The sequence below is a fragment of the Rutidosis leptorrhynchoides genome, chromosome 3 (genome assembly GCF_046630445.1).
Source record: "Rutidosis leptorrhynchoides isolate AG116_Rl617_1_P2 chromosome 3, CSIRO_AGI_Rlap_v1, whole genome shotgun sequence".
Classification (NCBI taxonomy): Eukaryota; Viridiplantae; Streptophyta; class Magnoliopsida; order Asterales; family Asteraceae; genus Rutidosis; species Rutidosis leptorrhynchoides.
The window spans coordinates 20,694,465-20,709,834 of NC_092335.1; the positions used below are offsets into that span (position 1 = coordinate 20,694,465).

Sequence of the window (15,370 nt, forward strand, 5' to 3'; positions counted from 1 at the left end):
AACAAGCTATACCACAATCATCACAAATCAGTCCCAATTCTGTCCCAAATCAGTAAATACGAAATAAATAAGCACACACAATACACACGAGACTTTTTACGTGGAAAACCCCTCAAAATCGAGAGTAAAAACCACGGGACTCGTAAGCCACTTAAATTCCACTATCATCAACAAAGAGAGCAATACAATAATCCTTCTCTAGATCAACTAGAGGCATACAACATCATCATACTCTTGAACAACAATAATCAACAAGTATATGAAACAATTTAAAGACAAAAGAGGAAATTCGTCACCCAATAATCTGCTCTCTGTTCCAGCAGCAAAATCACGAGCTACAGACCTATTTAGACGAATTCAACGGTTGAAAATGTTGGCACTGATGTCAGGAAGACACAGCCCAAAAACGAAGAAGATTCAACGGTCGGATCTCCGGGGATCGTCTCTTTTATGGACTGCTGTAGCTAAAAACGGAAATTGGGGTTTTCTCCCTTTTTCTTAAAACTCTCTGATCTCTCTCTTAATGAAAAATGGATCTGCACTTGGAGTTCAAAATGCCTAGAATGCTTGACCAAGTCAACAAGCATTTGGGCCTATTTTTGTTGGGCTTGGGCCATTACTTTCACATAAATGGAAACAAAATAATAAGCCCAACAGCATATTCTTTCTAATTTAATTTAATTGATTGGATGAAAAATATATAAAATGGTTTTAAGATTGAGAAACGTTTTTGAGCAACATATGACACCTGGATGCATGTATCTTCTGCTAATCGCATCGGGTTTATTCCTCATCAACATGTGAATCTCTCCAGCTTGCTTCATCTCAATCTTTATTAGCTGTGAGTATTAAGTGTTTCCATTCATTTGTCTCTTGGAAATTTGTTTTCTCTTACAAGTTCATATATAGGGTGGGATTATAATTTTGTATGTATGGATTATAAATAACTGGGTGAGTATTTTAGGAGGTTCCATTCCAATATTTTATTTTATTTTTCAAAATAAATCCAAAAAATTTGTTTTTCATTAATCTTATAAATAATTGGGTGAGTTCCACAACTCATATGCTTTATAATATGGTGTACATATACAACAGTGATATATATGGTTTTCCCTGGTCTGAGTTACATCAGACGGCGAATATTACTCTGGTGTACACGGTTGAATGAATCCATGACCGTTTCTAAAACGTTCACTGACCACCACAAAATTTGAACCTAACACCTCTTGCAAGGATCTCAGAGAGGATGGAAGCCCAACCCTACAAGATCAAATGACACGCTAGATATTCATGAGAAAAATTGAGTAATTAAATTCATAACTTTGATTTTGATTCTCCGTATGATAAGATCCTTTTCATTTATTTTTGATCACATATTTGGTATCATTTATTGTGTCAATTTCTTCCTAAAACTACATTAATCATTTTTTTTTCTTCGTATAAATGAGCCCATGTAATATGCTTAAGCAGGTTATGCAACTGAAAAAGAGGTTTAAAAGGTTCAAAGAATGTTGATGTAGTACATGAAATCTTGATAGAAATGTTGTAGGTGTCCTGCTGACGGGTCACCAATTAAAACAAGTCAACTAAAGCAAGTCCACCCACAAGAACCCTCAAAGTCAAGTCTACCCACTAACTGAATAACAAAAACAACACGATATGATTCAGCGGGACCAGCGATTTTCTTTTACCCAATTTTTTGTTATTATTATTATTATTATTGTTATTAATTATTATTATTAAATATTAAAGATTATTATCATTAATTTGCCTATATAAAAGGCCAGCAACGAGGATTGTAATCTTATGCTTATAGTTATTTCCAAAAATGAACTCAAGACAACCAACTTGCTCATCATTTTCCTCTCTCATTGTTTTCTTATATTATGGTCTTGTTATATTTCTTACTACTAATACTAATACTACTAGTGCCACCATCTCATCATCTTCTTCCTATGATCATCACGGAAATGAGACAGATCACCTGGCGTTGTTGTCTTTCAAGTCACTCATCACTCGTGATCCTTATGGAGCTCTTAGCTCTTGGAACACTTCTTTGCACTTTTGTGACTGGAGTCGCGTTACATGTGGGAAGCGCCACAAAAGAGTAACTGCTTTACGGCTGAGTTCACAAGGCCTAGAAGGATCATTGTCTCCTCATGTAGGAAACCTCAGCTTCCTTCGTGTGCTAGTGCTCAGGAACAACAGCTTTCAGAAAACCATACCCCATGAACTCGGTCGTCTATTTAGGCTACGTTTTTTGAATCTTGTAATAAACAAGTTTAACGGGACCATTCCAGCTAACTTGTCAGGTTGTTCGAACCTTGAAGTGCTTGGGCTTGGTGGTAATGAGCTAGTTGGAAGCATACCCAAGGAGATCAGTCTCTTGCCGAAACTAACTATTTTAGCTCTGTCTCACAATCGTCTAACAGGTGGAGTCCCATCTTCCTTAGGGAATGTTACATCATTGGAAGGGCTCGCCCTTAAAGATAATCCGCTTGGTGGGAGCATTCCAGAGACATTTGGCCATTTGAAAAGCTTAAAAGAACTTTATTTAGGTGTCTGTAATTTAACTGGTAGCATCCCTCATTCCTTTTATAACCTTTCACTCCTAACTGGACTGTCTTTAGCTTCAAATAATCTCACTGGTAGTCTTCCTGTGGCCATAGGTGCAATGTTACCTGATCTTAGTAAACTTCAATTAAGGAATAACAATCTGTCCGGGATTCTTCCTCCCTCCTTATCTAATTGTTCTGAATTAATAAAAGTCGAGATGGAAGACAATATTTTTAGTGGGAAGTTGACAATCGACTTTTCAAAACTAACAAATATTCGTTATATAAACTTAGATTTTAATCTTTTTGGAAGTGCGGAAACGGACGAAATGAAGTTTATTGATTCTTTGAACAATTGCAGCAAATTAGAAGGGTTATCTCTAATGAATTGCAATTTTGAAGGAGCTCTCCCTAGGTCAATTGGTAATCTTTCAGACAATTATCTTATCTAAATTTAGGAGGAAATAAATTATATGGAAATCTCCCATTAAGTATAGGTAATCTAGTTGGATTGACTGTGTTGAGTGTTGGTTATAATAGATTGACAGGAAAAATTCCCTCTACCATTGGAAAGCTTCAAAAGTTACAAGTTGCAGTGTTTTATGTAAACCAATTTTCAGGGTCAATTCCTGATGCCATTGGGAACTTGTCAGAGATCAATAAACTTGCTTTAAATTCCAACAAACTCAAAGGGGTTATTCCATTAAGCCTAGGAAATTGTTATCGTCTTGAGTTGTTATACCTTCATAACAATAGCCTAAGTGGCAGCATACCTACACAACTTCTTCAACTTTCATATCTATCCATAGATTTAGATCTTTCACAAAACAACTTATTTGGATCACTTCCATCAGAGGTCGGAGACCTCAAGATGTTAAGTTATCTAAATTTATCTCATAATAATCTATCAGGTAACATTCCTAGTAGTCTTAGTGGTTGCACTAGCCTTTCATACTTATACATCAACGACAACTTATTTCAAGGTATGTTACCACCATCATTAAGCTCCATGAAGGGTTTGGTGGAACTCGATCTTTCTCATAATAATTTATCAGGCCAAATTCCTGGATTCTTGGAAGGATTTTCATCATTAAAGGCATTAAACCTGTCATTTAATGATTTTGATGGTGATGTTCCAGTGAAAGGAGTGTTTGCCAATGCAAATGAGATCTCTATCGCGGGAAATAGTAAGCTTTGTGGTGGATTGGTAAAACTTGGGTTACCAAAATGCAAGGAGATGAAGAGACATAAAACGAGGTTTCCGGTGTTTGTTATAGTCTTCTTGATTTTTTCTACACTTTTTGCTGTATCATGTGTCTCGTATGTCTTCTATAAAAAGAAAAGAAAAGGCCAACAGTCTCGGTTATCGAAAAATGAACGATTTTTGAAAGTTTCCTATGATCAACTTCTCAAGGCTACCGATGGCTTCTCTGAAACCAATTTGATTGGCAAGGGAGGGTCCAGCTCTGTTTATAAAGGAGTTTTTGAACATGATCATAGATTGGTTGCTGTGAAAGTCTTGCATCTTCAAACTCGAGGAGCCCACAATAACTTCGTAAGAGAATGTGAAGCATGGCGGAGTATTCGACACAGTAATTTACTGAAGATAATAACATCGTGTTCAAGTGTTGACTTTCAAGGAAATGATTTCAAAGCTTTGGTTTATGAGTTCATGCCCAATGGAAGCTTACACGATTGGCTTCATTCAAGTGCACATGCATTTAGACTAAACCTTCTTCAACGAATTAATATTCTCATTGACGTTGCGTCTGCACTTGATTATCTTCACAATTGCTGCGTACCGACCATTGTTCACTGTGATTTGAAGCCCAGCAACATTCTACTGGATGATGATATGGTGGCCCATATTGGAGACTTTGGTTTAGCTCGATTTCTAGAAACAAATTCAGACCTAAACAGTACATCTGGGGTGAAAGGAACAATTGGTTATGCACCTCCAGGTAAAGTTCTTGTATTCTTGTATTGCCATATACTGTTGTTGTTTAATCTGCAGTAGTACATTTTATTAATGTTATTCTTATAAGTTGCAGAGTATAGTCTCGGGAGTGGGATGACGATTTGTGGAGATGTCTATAGTTTTGGAATATTGTTATTAGAGGTGATGACGGGTAAAAATCCGACACACGATATCTTTAATGAAGGACTTAGCCTTCATAAATTTGTTTCCATGGCCTTGATGGACCATGTAGTAATCGATGTGATCGATAGTGATGCAATTACTTTGCAAAGTACGGAAGCAAATGCAATGAAAGTGGAGGAATGTTTGGCTTCAACTCTCAAAATTGGAATTTCTTGCTCGTTGGATTCTCCAACACATCGGATGAAGATTGAAAATGTTGTCCGTGAATTGCACCATATATTCAACGCCCTTCAAAATATTCAAGGTAGCCTGTAACCTTTTTTTCATCATGTTTTGATTTTCTGCATCACTTGTTTTGCATGTAACACTGGTTTATCGTTATTATCAGATTATCGGTAAGAGAGTTCAGTTTGCTCCCTGGATGCACACGTTCTTAAATGATGAAGCTCGTATGGCGAAATTCAAAATACTGAACCAATGAGCGATGTCGTATATGTTATTTAATTTCATAGCGACACAAATGCATGAGTTTGATGGTGTAATATGTTGTGTAATAATTGTATTGTAAGAAAGTAGAGTGTGTGTTTGTGTGTGTGTGTGTCGTGGTTTGCACAAATTCATGTAGCAATAATTTTACAAACCAAAAAGTAACTGCAAATGTCACTTGGAGGGATTCAAGGTTGTAGGTACTTTCATATTATCAGTAAAGTCTTCTGATATAAAAGGGGTGGTCCTCTTATATATAAAAGTTAATAATTAATATTAGAGAGTATTCAGCGAAAACATATGATATTATTTATTCAACTCATGGTCACAAAGTATGAGTGATTGAGTGATTTAGATGGTGTTTGAAGGCTTGATGGTGATTCCCCAAAGGTAGTGGAAGGTATCTCACTTTACGTCACCAATGTTTTTTTAAATAAGGAAGAATGTAAAAAAAAAGAGAGAATGTATGTTGTGTTTGTATATAAAAAATGATTGAATGAATGTCAACTTATAAAGCTAAAAAGGGAAGAAAAAAAAGTATGTATATAAAATCCAGATTTTAAATAGCCAACGGCTATTTTTTTATAATTCAAACATTCGAAACGCGTTTAAACTCAACGTCAGATTATGGACACCGGAAAACCGGTGCTGGAATCGACTTCGGTGCGGTGTCAATTCGCCGGTCGATCCCGGTGTCTATCTTGGAAAACGCCGAAATTGTTAGAAATAGGAGGTTATGTATATTATTTGTGGAAGAGAGGATTGATGATTTAGAAGTTAGATTGATTTTGAAGGCTTTGTTTATTACTTGATTTGCTTATTGAATTGCTTTGTTGCTTGATTACAAATGAGGGGTGAAGCCCTCTATTTATACTACTCAATGGAGTAGTCTAGATCACTCCATCATCTACTACTATCTAGATATTTCCTAGTATTTCTAGACCTAGATATTTTACAAGATTATTCTACACACATTCTACACACTTTCACTACTACATATTATAAGAAGTTTCTACATAATGGGCTATAATCTTGATCCAAAATATTTGTATACTTGCAAGCCCAAATCCAAAACAAATAGCCCACAATCAAGTTTAGTTTCCAACAGCCCCCCTTAAACTTGATTTCGTCACTCCGAGCATATTCCGTAATCTCTGAAAAGTCTCGTGTTTTAGAGGCTTTGTGAAAATATCAGCAACTTGGTCGAATGACTTTGTGTACTTTATCTGCACCTCTTTATTTGTAACACACTCCCTGATGAAATGGTATTTCGTATCGATGTGCTTGCTTCGATCATGGAAGACTGGATTCTTTGCTAGAGCAATCGCAGACTTGTTATCCACATATATCTCCGTAGCTTCCTTTTGAAAAAACTTAAGCTCATTTAGTAACTTCCTGAGCCATATTGCATGACAGGTGCACGATGTTGCTGCTACAAACTCGGCTTCACACGTTGATAGAGTCACAATGGGTTGCTTCTTCGAGCTCCATGTGAACGCCGTATCTCCCATATAGAACACGAAACCACTCGTACTCTTACGATCATCTATGTCTCCAGCCCAATCACTATCACTGTATCCAACTAGCTTGAAGTGCTCAGAAGGCGAATAAAACAGGCCATAGTCAATCGTACCTTTGATGTAGCGAAGTATCCTCTTGGCTGCCTTCAAGTGATTTATTGTAGGTGCTTCCATGTATCGACTTACTAGTCCAACTCCGTAAAGAATATCTGGCCTCGTGCAGGTTAGGTATCTCAGACTTCCAACCAAACTCTTGTATTGTGTTGGGTCCACCAAGTATCCTTCATCATCTTTTGACAATTTGAGATTGCAATCCACCGGTGTATTCATTGACTTGCAGTCATTCATCTTAAACTTCTTGAGCACCTCATTCGCATAACCTTCTTGGGATATGAATATTCCTTCTTTCTTTTGTTTTACCTCGATCCCAAGATAGTAAGCCATAAGTCCAATGTCGGTCATCTCGAACTCCCGAACCATTGCTTTCTTGAACTCCTCAAACATTTTGGGATTACTGCCAGTGAATATCAAGTCATCCACATATAGGCACACAATCATAACATCTCCTTCCTTGCTTACTTTGGTACAGAGAGCATGCTCATGTGGGCATTTTGTAAAGCCATTCTGTTGGAAATACTTGTCTATCCTGCTATTCCATGCTCGAGGCGCTTGCTTCAACCCATATAAGGCCGTTTTCAATTTCAGCTCCTTATTCTCTTGGCCTTTTACGATGTATCCCAAAGGTTGTTCTATATAGACTTCTTCTTCTAAGTGGCCATTAAGGAACGCGGATTTGACATCCATTTGATAAATCTTCCAATTATGCTGAGCCGCAAGTGAGATTATCAATCTTATAGTTTCTAGACGAGCGACGGGAGCAAATACCTCGTCATAGTCTATGCCGGCTCGTTGACTATATCCCTTCGCCACCAACCTTGCCTTATATCTTTCAACTTCACCTTTGGAATTCTTCTTGGCCTTGTACACCCATTTTACACCAATAGCCTTATGTCCCTTTGGTAGAGTAGCAAGATCCCACGTATCATTCCTCTGGATTGCTTGAATCTCCTCGTCCATGGCATGTTTCCACTTTTGACTTTTTGCTGCGTCTTCATAGCTTATTGGCTCACAATCGGCAAGAAGGCAGAACAATGATAGATCCTCCATAGGTAGGGTTACCTCGTACAACTCCCTAATGCTCCTTGTGTGATGTTGTAGCCTACTTGATTCTCCTCCTGATGCTGGTGTCGCTTCATCTGGTGTGATTCGAGTATGTGGTGAGTGTGGAGATGGTGTACTAGAAGGTTCTTGAACCTCTAGATATTCTTCGTTCCTTACAGTACTCTCGAATGGATAAGGGAGAAAGTCGTAGTTCTCCTCTCCGGGAACATTCCAATCCCACGTTGCTTCTTCATCGAACACCACATCTCGACTTGAGATTACTTTACCGGTCTTGGGATTGTATAACTTGTAACCCTTCGAACTTGAGTCATAGCCCACGAATATGAGTTTCTCGCTTTTATCATCGAGCTTCGTCCTCTTCTGATCTGGCACATGAGCATATGCCACACTTCCGAACACTCGAAGGTATAAGATGCCGGGCTTCCTTCCACTCCAAGCTTCAATGGGCGTTTTGTTCTTGACGCTTCTAGTGGGCGAGCGATTTGCTAGATAGATCGCACAGTCCACTGCCTCAGCCCAAAACTCCTTAGGCATCCTTTTGCTCTTTAACATACTCCGGGCCATATCAAGAATGGTCCTATTTTTTCTTTCCGCAACACCATTTTGTTGAGGTGAATACGGAAGAGTTAGAGGACGTCGTAAGCCATTGTTGTCGCAAAATTCCTTGAATTCCTTGGATGTGAACTCTCCTCCACGATCGGATCTCAACGCCTTTATGGTGAGACCACTTTGATTCTCCACAAATGCTTTAAACTTCTTGAACATTCCAAAAGCTTCCGACTTCTCTTTTAGAAAATAGACCCATGTTTTTCGACTAAAATCATCAATGAATAGAAGAAAATATCTATTTTTACCAAAAGACGGTGGGCTGATGGGTCCACACACATCCGTGTGAATAAGTTCTAGAGGTTTCTTCGCTCTACTAGAAGCTTCTGTTAGAAAACTGTTTCGAAAGTGCTTTCCTAGAAGGCATCCCTCACATGTTTGATCCGGATGATTAATTAGAGGCAAACCCTTCACCATTCCTTTACTTGATAATAATTTTAACCCTCCAAAATTTAAGTGCCCGTATCTCATGTGCCAAAGCCAAGAATTGTCTTTGAAACATGTTTTTAAACATCTTGGAATGTCATGTTGAATATTTAGCATGAACATCCTATTCGTTGACATTGGCACCTTAGCAATCAAACCTCCTTTTTGGTCTCTTAAAGAAAGAGTATGATTTATCATGTGAATATCATAGCTTTTCTCTAAGAGTTGTCCAATACTCAGTATATTCGTCTTCATATTAGGCACATAATACACGTTAGAGATAAATTGATGCCTTCCATTTTTCAAGCGGATGAGGATCTTACCTTTGCCTTTAACCTGGACTTTTGAGGAATCTCCAAAGGTGATATTTCCACTTATTACCTCGTCTAACTCCACAAACATGTTTTTGTCACCGCACATATGGTTGCTTGCACCCGTGTCGAGATACCATAAATTTGATTCTCCGTTATCTTCACCTTTGCATGCTAGTAACAAAGTGTTTTCCACGGCTTCAGTATCTTCTTGTGCAAAATTTGCTCTTTCTTGCACGTAATTGTTTGACTTCTCGCATTTCGAGGCATAGTGGCCAAATTTATGACAATTATAGCATTTGGTTTGAGAATTGTCATACCTTGGCCTTCTACTTGTGTAGCCTCTCCCGCGACCTCTTGTCGGGTGAAAATTTTGACTTCTTTTATCATTTCTGTAAGAACTATAACCTCTACGTTTGATATATCCTTGTCCTCGTCCTCGTCCTCGGCCACGTACTTGACCACGACCTCGTTGACTCGTTTGATGAGTCTTTTCACTGCTCTCTTCCTTGAAAGACAGTTTTGCTTGTAAAGCTTGCTCCAATGGCTCCTTATTATTCTTATTGAACCTCTCTTCATAGGCTTGTAGTGAACCCATGAGTTCATCGATAGTCATTGATTCTAGATCTTTAGATTCTTCGATGGCTACGACTATATAGTCGAATTTTGAATCTAATGATCTAAGAATCTTCTCAATGACTCTTACATCACTTAGAGTTTCACCATTCCTCTTTAATTGATTGACAATCGCCAAGACTCTTGTAAAATAATCGGAAATTGATTCTGAGTCTTTCTTATTTAAGGATTCGAACTCACCTCGTAGTGTTTGTAGTCGAACCTTTTTCACCTTTTCAACCCCCTTGTGAGAATTCTCCAAGATCTCCCATGCTTTCTTAGAGGTGGTTGCACTTGCAATTTTCTCAAAAGCTCCATCATCTACACTTTGTTGGATGATGGAAAGAGCCTTTTGATCGTTCGTCTTCATTAATTTTTTCTCCTTGCCGAGAGGACCTTTTTCTGCAGGTTCCTCATAGCCTTCCTCCACAATCTCCCATAAGTCTTGTCCACCTAGGAAGGTCTTCATTTGGATGCTCCATCGATCATAATTATCCTTTGTGAGGCGAGGAAACGTGATGACATTGTTGGCCATCATCTTGTCAAACCAAGCTCTGATACCAATTTGTTAGAAATAGGAGGTTATGTATATTATTTGTGGAAGAGTGGATTGATGATTTAGAAGTTTGATTGATTTTGAAGGCTTTGTTTATTACTTGATTTGCTTATTGAATTACTTTGTTGCTTGATTACAAATGAGGGGTGAAGCCCTCTATTTATACTACTCAATGGAGTAGTCTAGATCACTCCATCATCTACTACTATCTAGATATTTCCTAGTATTTCTAGACCTAGATATTTTACAAGATTATTCTACACACATTCTACACACTTTCACTACTACATATTATAAGAAGTTTCTACATAATGGGCTATAATCTTGATCCAAAATATTTGTATACTTGCAAGCCCAAATCCAAAACAAATAGCCCACAATCAAGTTTAGTTTCCAACAGAAATTGAAGGGTGACACTTGGTGCTCTAATTGTTAGTAGTAGAAATTAAATAGATTATCTTTGCAACTGATGCTCAATTGCTCATCTATCTGGATTTGGTCATTTGGACATGGTTCTTGTGTGGTTAAAACAGAAATAAATTAGGAGGTGTCATTCTAGTTTATGGTTAAATGACAAATTAAAATCAAAGGGCTTGTGTTCTAATGATATTAAGAAAACTTATCAACCTTGAGACTGTGAATTCAAGTCTCTTCGTCAACAAAAACGGTGTGGAATTTCATATCTTTGATTCAGATTCTTTAACGCCTAATTTCTCATTTAGATGATGTTCAAGTATTTAAATATTTCAATAAAGTTGCTTTATTGACTTATAGATCTTCCATCTACGTACTTGATCTTTGATAAATATATAAATAAATTAGCTTTAAGATCCCGTGCGTTGCACGGTGGCTTAAAAAATTAGTATACTAATACATTAATGTTGTTACAGATTGTATGCGTGTTATACATTAAGTAAGCATTTGAACGTCTTTTGGACAATTTGAAAAGTAAACAGGGTGTAGCTATTTGAGCATATGGATAATATTATCAATTGTAATTTTGGGCATTTGGTATTATGTGCTCAAATATTCATAAATACATGAATCATTGGTTCCCAAATATATATATCATCCGAGAATGAGGCTAATGACATAGTATTTGTGGGCATCATTGTGATAAAGGTATGCCACAACAGAGTCGGAAAACATAAGATATTAGTAATTTTGCAGCTCACATGTTTTTATGTGTAATCCGCTGCAAAGATAACAAAATAACTAAAAACTAAAAATAGAGACAGCGCAACAGCCAGTAGGTCACCTCTTTTTGTAGGATCTCCTTTCTTGTCGTAAATGTAGGCCTCAACAAAGCTGAGGTAAGAGAGTTTCAGGTGAAATAACGCATACTCGGCCATGCTCATCCTGTATCAAACAAACAACTTTACAACTAATAATTCAATTAATAATAAGGGTAGCTTGAGTTTACAACTAATATAACCCAAAAAATTTGCTAAGACAAACACCTGCTTTAAATCATTAGTTTGTCCTTTTGACCACCCATCTTTTATTTATCGCAAATATAATGATTATATTAATTAATAATAACCAATCAATACACGAGAAAGGAAGAAGCTAAACCTGCCCAACACAATACATCATACCCATTCTAACCAGATCAACACAAAACAAATGCAAACAATTTCATCTACAATTCGAACACCCACATCAAAAAAACCTAAAATAAGTTGTCCCATCTTTCATGACCCACTACAATTAGACCACATGTCAACCTATGTCATACTGATACTTCATATTAAATAATTTTGAGCCCCCAAATCTGAGGAGCTCATTATAGCTTCTTTTGTACGACATTCACAACCATTGTCATAATGGTACTTTATATCAAGTGACTTGAAATTGTATCATTTGATCAAAAATATGAATGAATACTATAATTGAAAAGAAAAGGCCGTACCCGATCAAATACGTCGTAAGACTTCTTTGTAGATGACAATTTTCATAGTGTCAGATCGTATAGCATGATGTTTCATATTCATAAAATATGATTTGCATAATGTCAGATCGCTGATCGTATAAGTTGAATGTCATATTGATTTTAAATGCAACTAATGCCTTCCATTTTCTTGTGGTTTTCGCATAACTCATGAATGTTGATTATTAAATGAATGAACCACCAGATGTAATGACCGTGACACCTACCATATGACGCTGCAATTGTTAGATTATGGAGACATTTATACAAAACGAGAAAAAAAAAAAAAAAAAAAAACTGTTCCAAATGCGGCGCAGTCAAATGCGGCGCATCTTGAGATGGATGCGGCGCATTCATCGAGCAAAATAGTCCGAGATTTATTGATGCGGAGCATTGAGCTGATATGGCGCATCAGGGGTCAGATGCGGCGCATCACCATCTCGATGCGGCGCATCGAGTGCTGGTACATGAATCTGGAACGTGAAAAGCAAGTGATGCGGCGCATCACACATCAGATGCGGCGCATCTGGTGTCTGGCAGCAAGTTGGCAAGTTGCAACCTTTACATCCGAGCATGCTTTGGACTCCTTTCACTTTAGGTGCAAAGTTAATCACTTTACACCTAAAATTAGGGCTGTGATCATGCCATTACAAGGTGGAAAGCATGGCTAGTTGGTAAACAAGATGATTACTTGTCATGATGAAGATTCCTAGCTAGTTGTCATGGTGTTCTTGTTTTCTCCTATATATAGAACTCATTGTATGCAATTGTAACATACCACATACAGATTCTCAGTAATAAACACTCTCTAGTTGGTCCGTGGACTAAAGCAATCACACCGATTGCATATAACCACGTTATATCTTGTGTCGTTCTTACATTTTCGCATTTATTATCTTTCGTTCATTAAGTGGGTTTGAGTGATCTTGATAGAATCACTACTCGGCTAGTAGTCTTGTAGAATTACTAGCGTTGTTTGGGTCCTAATATCCTAACAACTGGTATCTAGAGCACAAGGTTTCGTTAAGGGAACGATGGCGGAAGATGGGAAGTTTAGAATCGACCGATTCGATGGAAGAGACTTTGGCTTTTGGAAGATGCAAATTGAATATTACTTGTATCAAAAGAAGCTACACCAACCCTTGTTAGAGACCAAGCCCGAAAGCATGGACGATGCCGATTGGACGCTTTTGGATCGTCAAGCTTTGGGTGCTATTCGTCTTTCACTTGCTAAGAACGTTGCATACAACGTTGTGAATGAGAAGACGACATTTGCTTGCTTGAAAGCATTCTCTAACATGTATGAGAAACCTACAGCTGCAAATAAGGTATTTCTCATGCGTCAATTGTTTAATACTAAGATGAAGGAAGGTACGAGTGCAACGGATCATATCAATGAATTTAATAATATCGTTTCAAGACTTGAATCGGTAGAGATTAAGTTTGATGATGAACTAAAAGCACTTATCTTGCTTTCATCATTACCGGAAAGTTGGTCGGGTACGGTTACCGCGGTTAGTAGCTCTACGGGAACTACTAAGCTAGCGTTTGAAGCTATAAGGGATTTGATTCTTGGTGAAGATACTCGTAGAAGAAACTCGGGAGAATCGACATCCGGTTCTTTGTTAAGTACCGACAACCGTGGTAGAAAATTTGAACGCGGTGAGAAAAAGGGTAGGAAGAAGTCTAAGAAGAGGCATCCATCGAAAGATAGAAGTGAAGTTACTTGTTGGGGTTGCAATCAAAAAGGGCACTTTCAAAGGAATTGCAAAAATGGTTCCACGAAAGGTGTAAACTTGGCCGAAGGGGAAAGTGATGATGCACTTTTGTGTAGTGTTGAAAATTCTATGGAGTCTTGGATCTTGGATTCGGGAGCTTCGTTTCATGCTACTCATATCAAAAGCATGATGAAGAATTTTCGTTCATATCAAGGCAAGGTGAGATTGGCGGACAACAAGCAACTCAACATAGAGGGCATTGGAGATGTTGTTTTGAAGACTACTCTTGGTTCTAATTGGACTTTGAAGAACATAAGGTACATTCCTAAATTGAAAAGGAAACTTATTTCGGTTGGTCAATTAGATGATGAAGGTAACGCAGTTACTTTTGAAAACTGCCAATGGAAGGTGGTTAAGGGTAGTAGTATTGTGGCTCGTGGACATAAAAGGGGAACACTTTATATGGTTGAAGTGTTTGATGAAGACACGGTGGTTGCTACGGTTAATGTTGAGTCCGAATCAACTCTATGGCACCGAAGACTCGGGCATATGAGTGAGAAGGGTATGAAGATGCTTGTTTCAAGTGGGAGAATTCCGGATTTGAAGAAGGTAGAACTTGGGTTTTGCGAACCATGTGTTTATGGGAAGCAAAAGAAGGTGACTTTTGGGAAATCAGGGAATGCACCTAAGTTGGAGAAATTGGAGCTCATTCATACGGATGTGTTTGGTCCAACCAATGTAGAATCACATGGAGGTTCTCGTTATTATGTCACCTTCATTGACGACTCCACTCGAAAGGTATGGGTTTATTTTCTTAAAGCTAAATCCGATGTATTTAATACTTTTGTGAAGTGGAAAGCTATGGTAGAAAATGAGACTAACTTGAAGGTTAAGTGCTTAAAGTCGGATAATGGAGGAGAATATGGTAGTCTTGAGTTTAAAGACCATTGTGCAAAGCTCGGTATTAGAATGTTGAAAACGGTACCGGAAACACCGCAACACAATGGGGTCACCGAACGTATGAATCGTACGTTAAATGAAAGGGCTAAGAGTATGAGACTACATGCCGGTTTGCCTAAAATGTTTTGGGCGGATGCGGTTAACACGGCGGCTTATTTGATAAATAGGGGACCCTCAACACCGTTGGGTTTCCGAATTCCCGAGGAAGAATGGCAAGGTAAGAAGGTGAGTTATGGTCACCTTAGGATCTTTGGGTGTAATGCATATGTGAAGACCAAAGATGCGGATAAAGACAAGCTTGAAGCTAAGTCAAAGAAGTGTATTTTCATAGGCTACGGGTCGGATGAAATGGGTTATCGTTGTTGGGACAACGAGGCTAGAAAAGTAATTCGTTCGCAAGATGT

The 15,370-nt window shown here is 38.0% G+C and overlaps 1 pseudogene; it reads left to right on the top strand.

Moving 5' to 3' along the window:
- Nucleotides 1-1,828: 1,828 nt before the first annotated feature.
- LOC139899745 (uncharacterized) lies at nucleotides 1,829-5,472 on the top strand (annotated as a pseudogene).
- The last annotated feature ends 9,898 nt before the right edge of the window (nucleotides 5,473-15,370 follow it).